Genomic DNA, 16453 nt, shown 5'->3' on the forward strand with positions numbered 1-16453 from the left:
CCTATAGCAATTAAAAAAATATGTGAAATAGTATTTTATCAGTTCCATGCATACGTTTGAGATAGCCTCCTTCAACTCAAAGAAGAGCGAGAACCGTGAGAAGAGTAAGGAGAAACAGGGGAAATGGAGAGCTCGCACATCCAGGGAAATGGACAATCTCGCACATCCAGACCTCAGCTGGTAAAACGGGAGAGCATTGACAAACGACCAAATTGTAAGTATATAATAAGTTTTAATAGAATACAACAATTTGCATTATGCCGTTTACTTCTAGTTTGATACGATACATGTATTATTTCTTCTCAAAGAAAAAAAAATAATTTATTAGTATTTTATATTGTTGCAAAATATGACAGATACAGAAAATTCTTCCCTTCTCATTTTCACGATCATCATGTACTGATACTGTGTTCTTCACTATATGTGATGATAAAAATGTGACTAAGCATAAATTTATCAAAAATATCTCTTATAACATATAACTATTCTATTGTTCCAGTTTTTTCATGATTCTGGTGGTCCAGAGCAGTGTCATATATATATCAGAGCAGTGATATATCTCAAGATGTCCATGATAAGGTGAGATATTTAGTGTTTAATGATACAGACCACTGGAATCACATGTTCCCATGAATGTTTGTGTTAAACTGTTTTTTTCCTTAGAAAACTACAACTCAGTAAAGAATAAGAGAACGTGACAGCATTGATGTCATAGCTACTCACAGAACTTCCTGGAAAGTTTATAATCTTACTTGCTGATAAACAAGTGTTGCAGTGATTCTAAAATACTTGCAATGCCTTCAAAGTGGCAAAGCCACACAAAATGATTTGTGGATTCCAGCCTTCCCGGCTCCGTACAAGGGAATTCACTGGACAGTTTTTACAGACATTCAGATCCTGCTTTTACAAACTACAGGATTTAGAAACATGTTTCATGAGAAGCCCGTAAATCAGCTGTCTAAAGCTGGGAGGATGATGTTAAAGACGGTAAGACCGCATTGAAACTGTGAAGTCAACTCATCTCCAAACACACACCACTGAAACACAGAAGACTGTGCTGTGAAGATCCTCTGCTGAGCTCTTTTGGACTTTGTGCTGTGAGAATACATGTGATGATTTGTATCTTCTGTTCATGTTGTTTTTCATCATCACATGAACTAGTTTTGGTTCATTTCATTTTCTGAAATAGTTTTGAAGTCTGCTTAAAAATGTATATAAATGTACTTTTAATTTTGTGATAACATTTAAAACTGATTTTGTGATGTTGATTCACAAATATAACTGGTCTGATCTGTTACCACACATAGGTGGAAGACTCTCCACAAACTCCCATTCGAAATGTAAACATAACGGTAACACTTTACAATAATGCCTGAATCATGAGGCAATGAAGAGTTATCCTTAAAGGGGTGGTAAAATGGCATTTTCACAAGATGTAAAATAAATCTCTGATGTCCCCAGTGTGTGTGTGTGTGCGTGCGTGCGTGCGTGCGTGCGTGCGTGCGTGAGTGTGTGTGTGTGTGTGTGTGTGTGTGTGTGTGTGTGTGTGTGTGTGTGTGTGTGTGTGTGTGTGTGTGTGTGTGTGTGTGTGTGTGAGAGAAAAGTTTTAGCACAAAATACCCCACAGATATTTTTATGTAGCATGTTAAAGTTGTCACTTTTTGAGGGTTTGCTTTAAATGCAAATGAGTTGCTGCAGCGGGCGGGGTTTCAAGAACTCGTGTGTGTTAGCAGCTGGCTGCGATTTCCTCATGCACGCACACACACTAAAATGACAGAAACTCTTCTCCCTTTAATGTTAAAACGGAGTCAGTCAAAGATGGACACACTCAAGAAGTGACAACAGGTAGAATCCAACAGGACGACTCTGAGTTGATGAATTTATGTTGTTGATGTGGAGTTATCTTTCTTTTGCATATGACAAGATGGATGTTAAAGTTTGAGCTGACTCACAAAATGTTCTCTTATGCATCAACTTTTCCTCTTCCCAACATGGACTGCGTGTTGCGTGATGTCTCTTACTCTGGAGGAATGTCTTGTAGTCCCTATATACCAGCCATCTGTTGTAATCCTTTTCTTTAAAAGCAAATATCTTCCCTTGCTTTGTGTGTAGCTTTGATAATGTGTTTATGCTCAAACAGCAACATTACACACTAACTAAAGTTAGAAAAGTGAAATCATACTTTACCACCCCTTTTACTATGACATGAGTCATTATGATTCATGCATGAATAACAACTACATGTTTGTACTACTACATGTTTGTAGTTACAGCCTTAACTACATGTTTGTACATGTCTGATAGTTAATGCATTAATTAACATTTAGGGGTAAACTAAATCAATCAGGCTCAGAAGGAATAATTAATTTTAAAATTAATGTAAACAATTTATTGTCAACATCTGCAGCTTCGTCATAAACATTACTGAATGGCACAGGATTAGTTTGACATTATTTTCACTGATCCTCTATATCAAACATAGAAAATACTAAATCCACTAATAATTTTTTTCCTAAAAGGTCTTAATCTGTTTTGTGATATTCTCTTTCCCATCAAACTCAACCTACTGTGACTTACAACAGTTCCCGAGGAATCGGTTCTCCCTACCAAAAAACAGGAAACATGAACTAAGGTCAGACGACCATTTGCTGCATCCAGATTCCAGACACACAACATAGCTCAGTACTGGTTAAGTAGTGGGATGCGTAATTGATTGTAAGTTTATGTTAAATCATGAGCTGAATTCGGTAAGAATAGTTAACAGTGAAATGATTATGATATAAAGTCATGACACAGTAATCCATTAACAAGCCATTACTGGTTGCCAACACAATGCAAGAGTTCAGAAGCTTTAAGTCATTTGAAGCAAATAAACAATTCTGGTACAGCTGGATGCAAGACTTAGAAACCCCCAAACCTGTTACGTTAAAGAGTTCAGTCCGTATGTTTCAGGCCCAATTCATATGTGTCAATAAATCTAATGTGAATCATGTACATGTATTTGCACCTGCCATGCAATGTTAAGTGGATAGATCGGACATTCCCGTCAATGCGAGGCGTACGTCATTAAAAAATTAGTCTTTTTAAAACATCTCGGTGTACAGATATATCTATAACAAATTAATCAACTCTAGTTGAAACCAGAGTACTAATTTAGTTCGTTTGTGTTAAATAAAAAGGCGAACTTTGTGCTTTTGAAATCATTATTTGCTCGCTGTTGCTGCTGTCAGTTAATTGTCAAGCAGTTTCCCTAAATGAAGCTGGCTAGCATTGTTTTACAGTAGTCTCTCCCGATAGAACCCCTTTCATTTCTCTTCTTTCTCCAAATCTTCCAAAGAAACTACAGCGTATCGCTAAAATGTAAAATAATACTAAACTGCACTGTCTCTCTTTCGCTATTTCTGGAATGTTTAGTCGCGCCTCTGTGAAGTTTTGAAGGCGTTGCCCCTGGCAAACAATAGCCATGATGGTCTCCTACCATCATGGCCGACCGGCTCAGATCTCACCCAAATCGGCACGTGACTCCTCACTCTCAATAAGATCCTCCAGCTGGACTGCCCATGATGTCCACCTACTCCCTTTCTCTCCCATGATGAACTATATTGCCCATAATCCATTCCCATACTCTAGGGTTACATTTATCCTAGCTGTCGATCATTAGCTTGTCTAAATTAGCCTTTTTAAGCTGTGCTCTCCATTGCTTTCTCTACATACTGCTGCATTTCTGAGCACATGTTGTAGTTCCCTGTTCCAGTGTTCATGTTCTTGGTCTGTTTTCTTGAATTTTGCCATGTTTTGGATTATATTTGACCATTTACCTGTTTTTGACTACTCTAATGAATTGTCCAAAATAAAGGCTTGCCACTTGGGCAGCATATCAAGTCTTGGAGCAGTGACTCATAACAGAAGACTACGCCAAGTAGATCCAGCAGCCCATCTAGATATATCATGGGCCGAGTTTACTACTTGGCAATTTAAAAGTCAAAATAGGAATACATCTAGCCGTTTTGTGAGTTTTCATATGAGTATGAAATCACACTGACAGACAGGCTACTCTTCATCAGCTTCATCGTTCATGGTTTACTCCTGTCCAAACCTGAACCAGCCATCATGGCTGTGATGGTGGACTTGTTGTTGCCTCTCCTGTCATGGCCATGGAGGCTCTGTAACTTAACAAACAGCAATAACTTTTGCATAGGCCCCTGGTGTCACAGGAATCTTATAATGTGCGAAAACGTACTACAATTTAAAAGAAAACCATGTAAAATATGGTATAACCAACCCACCAATATGATGCCATTATCAAACCAATGTGTTTATAATGTGTTCTTATTGTTCCATAAAACCTATGAGGTAAAAAGTAATGTTTGGAAATCAAGGACAATGATAAAAGGCCTGGCAAATACATTTTTATTTACTGGTATTTATCAACATTCAAATATATATATTTCCAAGGCTTGAGAGAATATGGGAGGCAATACAATTTCAAATTGAATTAGCATAACAATCTGACTAAGCCACTTAACTTGTATTATATGTATTATTTAATGTTTCAATTATGTAAATTCAACTGTTTTCTTTATGAAATGTATTTTGTTTTTTCCATATAAAGTCCAACCATATTTGATAAATCTCTTTTTAAGAATTGGGTGCAGACCCGCAGCAATCCAAAACATTTTTAACATCTCTATTTAGTGATTATGTTCATTAAAAAAAAAAAAATCTTCAAAACCTTCCGATATGTATGCTTACTTTCTGCTTCCTTACAGAATGAAATATATTAGGCTAGATGCATATAGTGTGTACAGTATATAAGAGTTGGATGTGAATTTAGATTGCAGGCTCAACACCAGGGGGCGTTACACTCATACATACTGCACATACAGTACATTGGTGAAGCTCAACAGGAAAGGCAGTGTGTGTGTTGGCAGTTGTTGTGGCCACAGAGCCATTATTCCAAAAAAAAATAAAAAATAAAAAAATAATAATAATAATGTAGTGGGGGGTTTTCTTCTCATATGTCAAAAACAAACTATTTGAGATTATTAAGGCCCTATTTTGTATAACATAGTCCAAATGTTTTTCTATTTTACTGTTGTACTTTTTTAATGGACTTACAATTAATTTTGTGTCCATTGTGTGAAACAAACTAAAAGTAAATCCAAGTCATACAAAGAGACCAAGTCAATTTACAAGTGGTTTATTTTCAAACAGTTCTCAAGTCATTCAAATGTGACCAAGTCAAGTCACATGAACTTTCGATCCTTCTCACTGGAAATTATTTTTATTGTGGGACTTTGCTTAATCCGTGCCTGGGAAACCAGCCCTCCTGGTTCATTTAAGGTCAAGGCATTTCAGGACATTCGTTTAGAGACAAGAACAAATCAAACACAGACTTGTTTCAGGTAATATTTGTAGGTTCTGCAAAAGGCCTTTGAAAGTAGATGGTTCTTTGGGCCACACTCCTGTTCCTGCTGAACTGAGCCAGTATTTTACTACAACTGATATCAGCTCAGAAGGCACCGGAGCTCAGGTCCTGATGAGACACACAACTCTACACAGATTATCATTTGATATTTTTAAAACCATACAGGTGCATGAAAAGACCACCAAGTTAGAAAGCCAACTCATCTTACCTTTTCAGGATAATGATTTCTTGATCACAGTGATTTATTTTAGTTGCATTGTTACACTTTAAATCATGTTCATTTGCATCCTTAGTTAAAGCTGAAGTACGATGTTGAAGAACACTTATCCAAACATTTAGCAAGAACTTCAAGTCAACAATTTGTAGGTTGATTCCCTCAAAAACTGTAAATACTGCAGCAAAACATTGCGTTGTTTGTTTGAGGCTCCTGACCCACCCAGACAACAGCAACAGCTCAACCAATGGGGTTAGTGGGGCGGGGCTATATGTTTTACATTAGTACACAGCAGTGTTTGGGATACCTGTTTGAAAACACTATTATTTTTGCAGCTCTGTTTGGTGACACTATTATAGTGGCACATAAATTACACACTTCACCTTTAAGATAATGACCATCTGCTTTGAATGAGACATTTGCATTCACAATGAAAGCTTCAGCCAACAGTCTTATGGGAGCCGTGTTCTGTTTCAATATTGGCACATTTTAAGCAAGATTTATCATTACCCATGTGTGTTTGATCATAACACATCTATCATCTTCAGCTTAGATATGTTTGTTATTCATTATGTCTGTCTGATGCTAATATATTATACGTTAACATTTAGAAATATGGCCTGAGAAAATTCTGTCAGCAGTTTACACAATATTGTGTTGTAAAATATTCTTTCAATAGTAAGAAAGAAACTTCTTAGGCCTATAAGTCATACTAAAGTGGGTTTAAAAATAAATCTCAAGTCCAGCTAATCGCATTATAAATTGAAACCATAACACATATTAATTTAATTGCAATGCAGTTATGTGTCCAAAAACTACATTCAGTTCAGACTTAAAGGTACAATATGTTTTTTTTCCATTTTAAAAATAGCAAAAATAACTGTATCTATGTTATATATTTCTATTAGATGTGTATTTACATTATCCCAACAGTTTCTACCAACTTTCAAGTCCAGAGAAATTTTAAGTTTTAAGTTTAATTCGAAGACACAGGACGTTTCTTTATTTCCGTTTCATCGCCCGTCTATGGCGTCATATAACCTTTGACTCCTCTATTTTCTCTAACTTTCTGCAGAAACCGGCGAAACCAAACCTTGTAAAACCTTGAAACTTGACAGCCCAGAAAGTCAATGAAGAAAATGTTTAAATATTCCATGTGACTACAGTGGCTCAACTATAAGTTTATCAAGCGACGAGAATACTTTTTGTGCGGAAAAAAACACACAAAAATAACGACTTTATTCGACTTTTCCTTTTCTTCCTTGTAGGCCTGAGACGAGAGTTCAAGAGATTTCCACGACGAATGCGCAAGAAGTTCAGTTCTCATGCATCCGTCGTGGAAATCTCTTGAACTCTCGTCTCAGGTCTACAAGGAAGAAAAGGAAAAGTCGTCCCCTTGGAATTATAAGGTTCTATCTGACATTTTTGTCAAAATTGAGTTATTCACATATTCTTATTCTGTGACAATTTATTTACATTATGTGATGTGTTTTGTACATTTAGGGTCCCTGTTATTTTTATGTTTGAAAGAAACTTGTTCCCCATACACATTTTCCTATATGGAATGTAAAAACTTTGAAGCTCAATATCTCAAAACTGTTCAGAACGCAGATAGAACCTTATAATTCCAAGGGGACGAAGTCGAATAAAGTCGTTATTTTTGTTTGTTTTTTTTTCGCACAAAAAGTATTCTCGTCGCTTGATAAACTTATACTTGAGCCACTGTAGTCACATGGAATATTTAAACATTTTCTTCATTGACTTTCTGGGCCATCAAGTTTCGATCCCTTCGGCAGCCTATGTACTGTAGCAGTGATCCATCTCTCAAATTTAATCAAAAATATCTTTATTTGTGTTCCGAAGACGAACGAAGGTCTTACGGGGTTGGTACAGCATGGGGGTGAGTAATTAATGACTTAATTGTCATTTTTGGGTGAACTAACCCTTTAAAGTATGCTAAAGTGCACTTCTTTTTTACCAGGTTTATATATTACCAGTATGTTAGCACATATACATAGCATAGTTTTAGCATAGTCATAGTCTCATAGGCCAAAAGAAAAAAAAAAAACGTCACTTTCTTAGTTTCTTTTCAGGTGAAGAACTTAGCCACTGTGAACAACAAAACCAAGCGTGCACGTTCACCAATCAGCTAAGCTCTGCACCCGCTCAGAATGACATCACAAATGCAGGTGTTTTGCTTTTTGAGTATAAACCCCCTAAGGAAGTTTCCCTCTTAAACCCCAATAGCAGGAGCACTTTTTTCAAATTTCCTCCATTTTTGTCCATTTCCTCATGAACTGCTGGTAAGGCCATGACAGTGTGGTAATCCCTGGCAATGTGATTTTTCACTACAGTCACAAATCCGCATGCCAGGAACCCACACAGCCACAACAAACCGGTAACCCCCACCATCCCACCCCGAATCCTGCTTCTCCCATGCTTGGCTTAACTCTAGGTATTTCCCTAATTATCCACACTACACCCAGATAAGAAACTTGATGCAATTTTCTCGCTATAAAGCAACAAAAGATAAGGCTTTTGAAATTAACAGTCGACATCACTTATTGCATAGCCTACTGCTGTAAGATTAATTCATGGGTGAGGTGAGAAAGAGATGTAATCTGACACTCATTACATTGCGGCAAAGATTCTTATCTGCAGTAGCTCTTGCAAAAATGTACTTTAAAAGGATGGTGGTAACACCCTCGTGACATGGTATAAATAGATGTATTTACGTGGTATTCTGAGGTACTCCAAAGACAACATGACATCATGACTTTTGCGTAAACATATACGCCACTTTCGAGTCAGGTGGCGTGTCATTTCTACGCATTTTGAGCTATCCGCGTACATGCGTGTATGTCTACGCCATTAACGTCCGCGTCATTCCGCGTGTCTGTACACGCAGTCAAATCTCCAGTCATAAATGCCATTAACCCCAGTGACGGTTAAGTTTAGGGATGAGGTTGAGGTAAGTCATATCTTTTTTTTACCTAGGATGGTAAGGGAACAGTCATAAATGCCATTAACCCCAGTGACGGTTAGGTTTAGGGACGGGGTTGAGGTAAGTCATATATTTATATAACGTTAAGTCAACGGCGTTCATAAACACGCTGAAAGGCGATTATGCGTCTTGATAGCACGGCAAAAATGGAAATACGAATTGGCGTGTCATACACACGCTACTTCATGAGATCAGTCTGTTCAAAGAATATCACCATGGGACATGTCCGAAAAAACATAGCTAATTTGTGGTGTAGCATTTTGAATCACAGACATGAGGGCTGATCAGCTTTCACAGTTTAGTGTTTAACCCCTAATTTGTGTATTGCCAAGTATAGCAAACATGATTACATCATTTTAAGAAATCATTACTCTCATGTGAAATTTTTAAATGCCACTGAAAGAACTATTTTCTATAAAGTCCTTCGTTTGGCTTTTCTGATATTTCGCACATCTCTAAATTAAGTTTGTTGCTTTACACTATGTGGGGGGGTTGGTGCCACAGAACACAAGAGTGAATCAAACAGACTGCATCTAATTCTTTCAAAATAAAGTGCAGTCCAAAAGCCTCACAAACTCCAAAGAAGGACTGTAATCCTGCAGTCTGAATGTTCCTTGCTCGTCTGAAATATTCAGCGATCCCTGCCAGGAGGATAGTCGTGGAGTCTAGGACAGTTGTTAGGCTGCAAAACAAAAGACTATAAGTTAGAACTGAATGTTCAATAATCAAACATAGATATTCAAAACATTGTAGAAAAAAAATACTAATGAATCAACATATTAATTCCTAAAATGTTTAGCTAAAATAGTTTCCCCATGTGTTGATTCCCTTAAGAAATGTAACATTTTAGAAAAGTGCACTGTAAAAGAGAAAGAAACAAGCAGCTTTTCCACAAGCTGAGGTAAATACTAATGTGTTGTAGAAGGTGCACATATTGCATAAAAATATAAGACGTAACATCAAACCCTATTGTGTATCTGATAAGAAGAAAAACACAGAAAGAGTTATTTTAATGGACAAAAAACACACCAAATGTCAAGTGTCATGTAGGAATGAATTTTAGGAATGTCAATTTACAGATTTTTTCTTAAAGGAGAACTCCGGCACAAAATGTACCTTTGGTCTAATAAAACATCGGTACCTCGTCAATCGTTCTCTGAGATTTGTTTTCATAATAATCGAATGTAAAGAGTTTTATCTCTAAAAACTGTTTAGCGTATAACGCTAGTAATGGGGGCATATAATAAGTAAAGAGAAATCACTAGTTTATACCACTAACAAGGCTCAAAATAGCCCCACACTAACATAGTAACATAATGAGGCTCCCTACATACAAAACGAAGCATTGAGAACTTTGTAAGTGTATAGACCGTTTAATAAGAAGATACTTTATAAAGACAGTTCACTTCGTGTATACAGACAGGAGCCATCTTAAAAAATAGTCTCGATAAGTCGATCCCTGAATGTCGTTCATACAGTTCAGATCACTCAGCACAACGTTCGTGGTTTGACTTGTCGTGACTGTTTTCCAAGATGGCTCCTGTCTGACACACGAAGTGAACTACCTTTATAAAGTATCTTCTTATTAAACTGTCTGTACACTTACAAAGTTCTCAATGCTTCATTTTGCATGTAGGGACACTCATTATGTTACTGTGTTAGTAATTTCTTTGTGTTAGTAATTTCTTTCACTAGAAACTAGTGATTTCTTTTTACTTATTCTATGCCCCATATACTAGTGTTATACGCTAAACAGTTTTTAGAGATAAAACTCTTTACATTTGATTATCATGAAAACATATCTCAGAAAACGATTGACTAGGTACCAATGTTTTATTAGACCAAAGGTTCATTTTGTGCCAGAGTTCTCCTTTAAGATTTCTTCTTATTTTTCACAATAAAAACCCTTTAGATTACACGTTGTTAAGTACAGTAAAATTACAGTACTGTCAAATGACATGAAATGCCTTATTAGATCTATTACAGTTTTTTTTTACTGTAATAACCATACTGTTTTATAAACAAAACTAACTCAAGGGATAAGTACCCTAAATCGGAAACATTTTTATCTTCAACCCCATTGCATATTCTTACAATTTTCATATAGCTGTATTAGAGCTGGGGAAAATGTTTATTGCTAAAAAGTGATATATCTCCAAAATTTTGTATAGTATTTATCATATAATAGATCATAAACTATTTTAGTTTGACCTCTTGAGGTGGACAACCAACATTTTCAAAAAAGTTCAACTTTCTGAAACATCTTTTCTCTACTTCTCGTTGCATGTAAGCTCTTTTATTCTTATATGAAAGAAATGGGGTTAGTAGTGTGGGGTTAGTTCCTCTGTGTTGCTGTGAGTACAGTCCAGATTGTCTTTTTGAGGACATGACCTGTGGGCTTTACTAGATAAGAATCTGTAATACTGTAATAATGTCATTATTGTGTCTGGACAGACCCTGATTACAGAGGCTAATCAAACGCTGCTTCCGTTCCACTTCGTGCAGCGTAATGTGGGTGTGGAGGGGCATGAGCGAAGAACGGCCTTCTGTCTTCAGCCAAATTGGGGGGATATTACATTACATGATGTATTGTGCATGCAGTTGTATCCTGCTCTCGCTATCATTATTACTGATTATAGCTTTCTGTATAGTATGTAGATATATTTAGAGGTGACTTCAGGCATATTTATGGGTATTAGATTTCATTCTAGATTAGACATTTATCATGAGGCATGCTCGCAAGTGATTTGATTTGATTTATTAGACAGTACAAAAAATAAATGCATACAGGATGCCATCACCGTGACATTATACATTTATCAGAACTGTCGAGGATAACACAAGAAAGTTACAAACTTATTTCCAGTTTGGTCCTCGTTGTTGTCTGATAAAGATGACCAGGTAAGCTACAGATGACTAAAAAGTACACTGTACACAAACACATCCAAATACATTAAAATAAACACAAATACATACACTAAAAAGAATAGATATTCCAAAATCGACATAAATCTAAATCTAATTAGCATTTAGCAACCATTCACCACATGCTCGATTAAAACAGCTCATTAATGTGACAATGCTACGGTGTTTGTGGGTGGTTGCCAGGGCGTTGCTATGCAGTTACTAAGATGTTGACGCAAGTCAAAAAAGGGTAATAAATCCATCCTTCAATGAGTTTTCCTCACCTGTATACATTTGTCTAAGTAAAAACGTTGAGTCATAGCAAGCAACAGTTGTTTGAGCACCAGTCCAGCTGTGTTGAATTTGTTTTAAAACCGGTTACTTTCTACCTCATATTTTCTTTAGCTGTGCAATGTGATGCAAGGAAATTGCTTGAGTGTGAGATGAGTTATGAGCAATTGCAATACAGACAATTTTTACGGTTGTCAGTCATGAAATTATGAAATTCATGCCTGCCAATGTATTTTTTTATTTATTTTATATTTTGCTTTTATCACAAGTTTCAACAGAAAGTTAAGGATCCTGGGGGAAAATGTTATTGCTCAAATGTTACTCAAGAGACATACAAGAGTTCACAGCAATGGTATCTCAATAATATCTAAACTTGTTTTGTTAAAATAAAATAAAAAACAGAACATACTACAAGATTATAGATATTAAAAGATTCATTGAATTTCGAACTCTCGAAATCTTGCAGACTTTAGTATTTTATAATGTTTGAGCACAGTTTGAGACATTGATGAAATTGTTTTGTGATGGGGTGAACAAAATTATGCTACTTATGACAATAGTTCAACCATTGCTTCAGGAGACTTGCAATATTGTGTCATATGAACTACTTTTCTGATTTTTTTTTTATGTGGTCAATTGTGAACCATTATGTCAAAGTGCAACTCCGGCGCAAAATGAACCTTTGGTCTAATAAAACATCGGTACCTAGTCAATCGTTCTCTGAGATTTGTTTTCATAATAATCGAATGTAAAGAGTTTTATCTCTAACAACTGTTTAGCTTATAATGCTAGTAATGGGGCATTTATTAAGTAAAGGGAAATCGCTAGTTTATACCACTAACAAGGCTCAAAATAGCCCCACACTAACACAGTAACATAATGAGGGTCCATACATGCAAAACGAAGCATTGAGAACTTATACGCGTATACAGGCGGCGCCATCTTTGGAAAACAGTCTCGAAAAGTCAAACCACGAGAGCAGTTCATACAGTTCAGAAGTTCGCTCAACTTCATACAGTTCAGCTCACTCAGCACGTCGCTTGTGGTTCGACTAGTCGAGACTGTTTTCCTAAGATGGCGCTGTAGGGACATTTATTACCCTTTTTTGCATGTATGGACCCTCATGTTACTGTGTTAGTGTGGGGCTATTTTGAGACTTGTTGGTGGTATTTCTTTTTACTTAGTCAATTCCCCCATTGCATTATACGCTAAACAGTTTTTAGAGATAAAACTCTTTACATTCAATTATCATGAAAACATGGTTGACTAGGTACCAATGTTTTATTAGACCAAAGGTTCATTTTGCGCCGGAGTTCTCCTTTAACATTCTTCAAAAATTCTCCTTTTGTGTTCTACGAAAAAATATAAACAATTACAGAATTTATTTCTATTTCTGACCTATCTTTTGTAACTTATTTGACTTTGAAGAGAAATCACTTGACACTGAGGCTCCATCCATGGTTTGATGTGTAGTTGTTCATACATGCTTTTGGATAAGAGAGAGGGAAGCTGGGCCCCAAATCATGCCTCTCATGACCTCCACATGTGATCCTCACTGCTGTTTTTCTGCCTTCAGCGGCACTCACTACCCTCACTGGAGGTTTTTCTGATCATCTGTCCTGGGAATTAATGACTGCTAATGAACAAGGGGGGCTGAGGCCAAACCAAAGTGGTAGAAAATGATCTGAGAAATTACAGTTCCCATCTCTCGGTCCCTCCATTAACAGCATGAACGTGCAGCCGTGCACTCTCTGAACAGAGAAACACTGATCCACCCCCATCAAGACCACTAACAGCCCAGACCCCCCACTCAACCCCAGCCTAACCTTATCATGTGAGAGGGCTGAGATTACAGCACTTGGCCCCTCGTTCAAAGCAGAAAAACAGCATTGCCTTCCAGGCCACGAGTCAAGGGTGTGAGTTCAAATTAGAGAGCACTCTTGACATTTAGGGTGGCACAGTATATCTTCACCTTATTTTCACTAACACACTTTTTAAGACACAGACTGCATTTTACTCTACAGACCGGATTACTCATTAGACGTCTTAAATCAGTTTGACTTAGGTAATGGTTTAATGTCCTTTAAGAGGGATGTAAAGAATCTTTACCATCACTGCTGTACGTTTTAAGTGTTGGTGGTTGAATGCCGTCTTAATGGGTGCGATTGGCCCGGGCCTCGTCACCATCTGAACTCGTATTACTAAAGTGAGAAAATAAATGTTGTCCTTAAGCTGAGATTCATTAAAATGTGTTAACACTTTGAAATAAGATGACGTAGTTACACGTTACATTACTATAGTAAAAAAATAAATAAATACACCTCATTTTACAGTGTCCTTGTTACGTTACATCTACTTACCATATTAACAGTAAATTTGCAGTAGTATAGTACAGTAGTACAGTATAGTAGTAGTACAGTAGTATTTGCCTAATATTACTCAGTACTTAAAGTATAATAACATGCTAACAATAACACCTTAAAATAAAGTCAAACCAAAAACAGTAAATTATGCATAATTACAAGTAACTAACCCTAAACCAAACCCTAACCGCAACTCTATTGTAACCACATGTACTTAATTAATATTACTCAGAGCTTATTTGAGTAAGTACAATGTAGGCCTAACTACATCACCTTAAAATAAAGTGTAAGCAAACATTGTGATTTTGAGGTGTTGGTTGAGTGTAAAAAAAAGGAGTGTGCTTAATTGTCTTGAATGTGCACTTGTAGTGTACTTCACATTTTAAAAGCATCTTTTAAAAAAAGTACCAACAGATAATATAATACTATATTGAAGACCAATGAAGTTTTCTAAAAGACATTTCTTTTCACACACTTCTAAAAAGTGTACTTTGTAATAATGTCAAATTTTACTTTGTAAAAATGTACACAAATTCATGAATCGATATGATAATCATTTGTACAGTAGATCCAACACTGGAATGTTCAATAATTACCTATATTGCAATAAATGTATGAATGTATATATATACATATATATTGATTATATAAAAATATATCAAAATTTCAGACAACATTACTGGAAACATGAAGAAGATGCCATAAAATCCCATTTAAAAAATTAGAATTTCATTCAGGTTGTTCTTTCGTAGCTTAAAAGACATTTCTAATCAACTTTGTCTCAGATGTTTCTCCTTAAAATTCCTTATGTGAACAGGGAATTGAGTTCATATTTGACTGCAAACTTTTGGTATTTTGAGCACACTTTGAAAGACAGTCAAAATCCCATAGGAATTCTTCAGGAGATTATACCACGTTTTTTTTTTCCTCAGGAGAAAAATTTGAGAAGCATGAAAAAGTCTCAGTTTGCTCTCTAAATAAACATTTCCTCTGGGATACGTATAACTAAGTTCTAGATTCTTAAATAAAAAGAAAGCATCTGCATACATCGTAACAACAGGAACCCTTACCTTTTTACTCCTTCTTGAAGCTTCACTGGGATCAAAACAGAATGAACCACATAACATGAGTCGAGTGGATTGTACGATCCGAAGGAGACTCCCCACTGTTTCCCCTGACTGGCTTCAACATCATCTCTTCATACCCCTCATTAAAGCTTCCCCCACTCCGGTTTCACCCAGACGGTCCATGCATCCAGCAGTCTGTGTGTGTGTGTGTGTGTGTGCTGGAGGAAACTGGCAGTAATCCTGTAAAAGTTCCTCAACTCTGAGCCTTACTGTAATCAAATGCGGCCGTTAGATGAGGGGCTCATAAAGGAGAACATGAGCTTTACTCATCGCTGCCTTTCCTGCCAGTCCCACCCTTTTGTCTGCTGGATGCCAAGCATTTCTTCCCTCTGCTACTCTGTGTTTCCCTTTCCAAGGTTAGAGTTAGAGATTTAAACAAACCCCTAACCGTAAGTATTAAATGTTGCTATGCAACTCATCCTGCACCATTTGTGAAATGGATATGAATGATACACCATGAGACTTGTTGAGGAGAGGTGTACAATTAAGAAATCCGATGGACTTACCTTGAAGAAAGGACCGAAACCATACCTGGAGACATGAATATCGTAGAGATTTAAAGGGATACTCCACTTTTTTTTTTGGAAATAGGCTCATTTTACCACTCCCCCAGAGTTAAACAGTTGGGTTTTACCGTTTTCGAATCCATTCAGCCGATTTTCTGATATTTATAAGAATATCAGTAACCAGACAGTTTCTGGTCTCATTGACTTCCATAGTATATTTTTTTCCTACTATGGAAGTCAATGAGACCAGAAACTGTCTGTTTTCTGATATTCTTATAAATATCAGAAAATCGTCTGAATGGGTTTGAAAACGGTAAAACTCAACTGTTTAACTCTGGGGGTGGGAGTGGTAAAATGAGCCCATTTCCCAAAAAAAAAGTGGAGTATCCCTTTAAGGTGAGCCCTTTTGACTTGGACCAGTAAGCAAACATTAATCAACACACTAGACACCACTCAGAACCTCTTAGCAACACCCTGGGAACCATCCAAAACACCTTAGCACCTTGGTGGTAAGTTTTGTACTGACTAACCACAGAATTTCTTTTATTGAAGTTCACTTCCATAACATCAGTGCTCCGGAGTGTGACGAAAAACTAGCTTAATGCAGGAGCATGAA

The 16453-nt window shown here is 36.6% G+C and overlaps 1 long non-coding RNA gene across 1 annotated transcript; it reads right to left on the reverse strand.

Moving 5' to 3' along the window:
* Positions 1 to 8930: 8930 nt before the first annotated feature.
* LOC120481628 (uncharacterized) lies at positions 8931 to 15647 on the reverse strand. Its single transcript, XR_005623346.2, has 3 exons — positions 15275 to 15647; positions 13951 to 14042; positions 8931 to 9328 (listed from the first exon to the last, which is right to left on the reverse strand). It is a non-coding gene; the product is annotated as an uncharacterized LOC120481628 (long non-coding RNA).
* Positions 15648 to 16453: the final 806 nt, after the last annotated feature.

Source organism: Pimephales promelas, chromosome 23 (assembly GCF_988280905.1).
Source record: "Pimephales promelas chromosome 23, fPimPro1.hap1.1, whole genome shotgun sequence".
Classification (NCBI taxonomy): domain Eukaryota; kingdom Metazoa; phylum Chordata; class Actinopteri; order Cypriniformes; family Leuciscidae; genus Pimephales; species Pimephales promelas.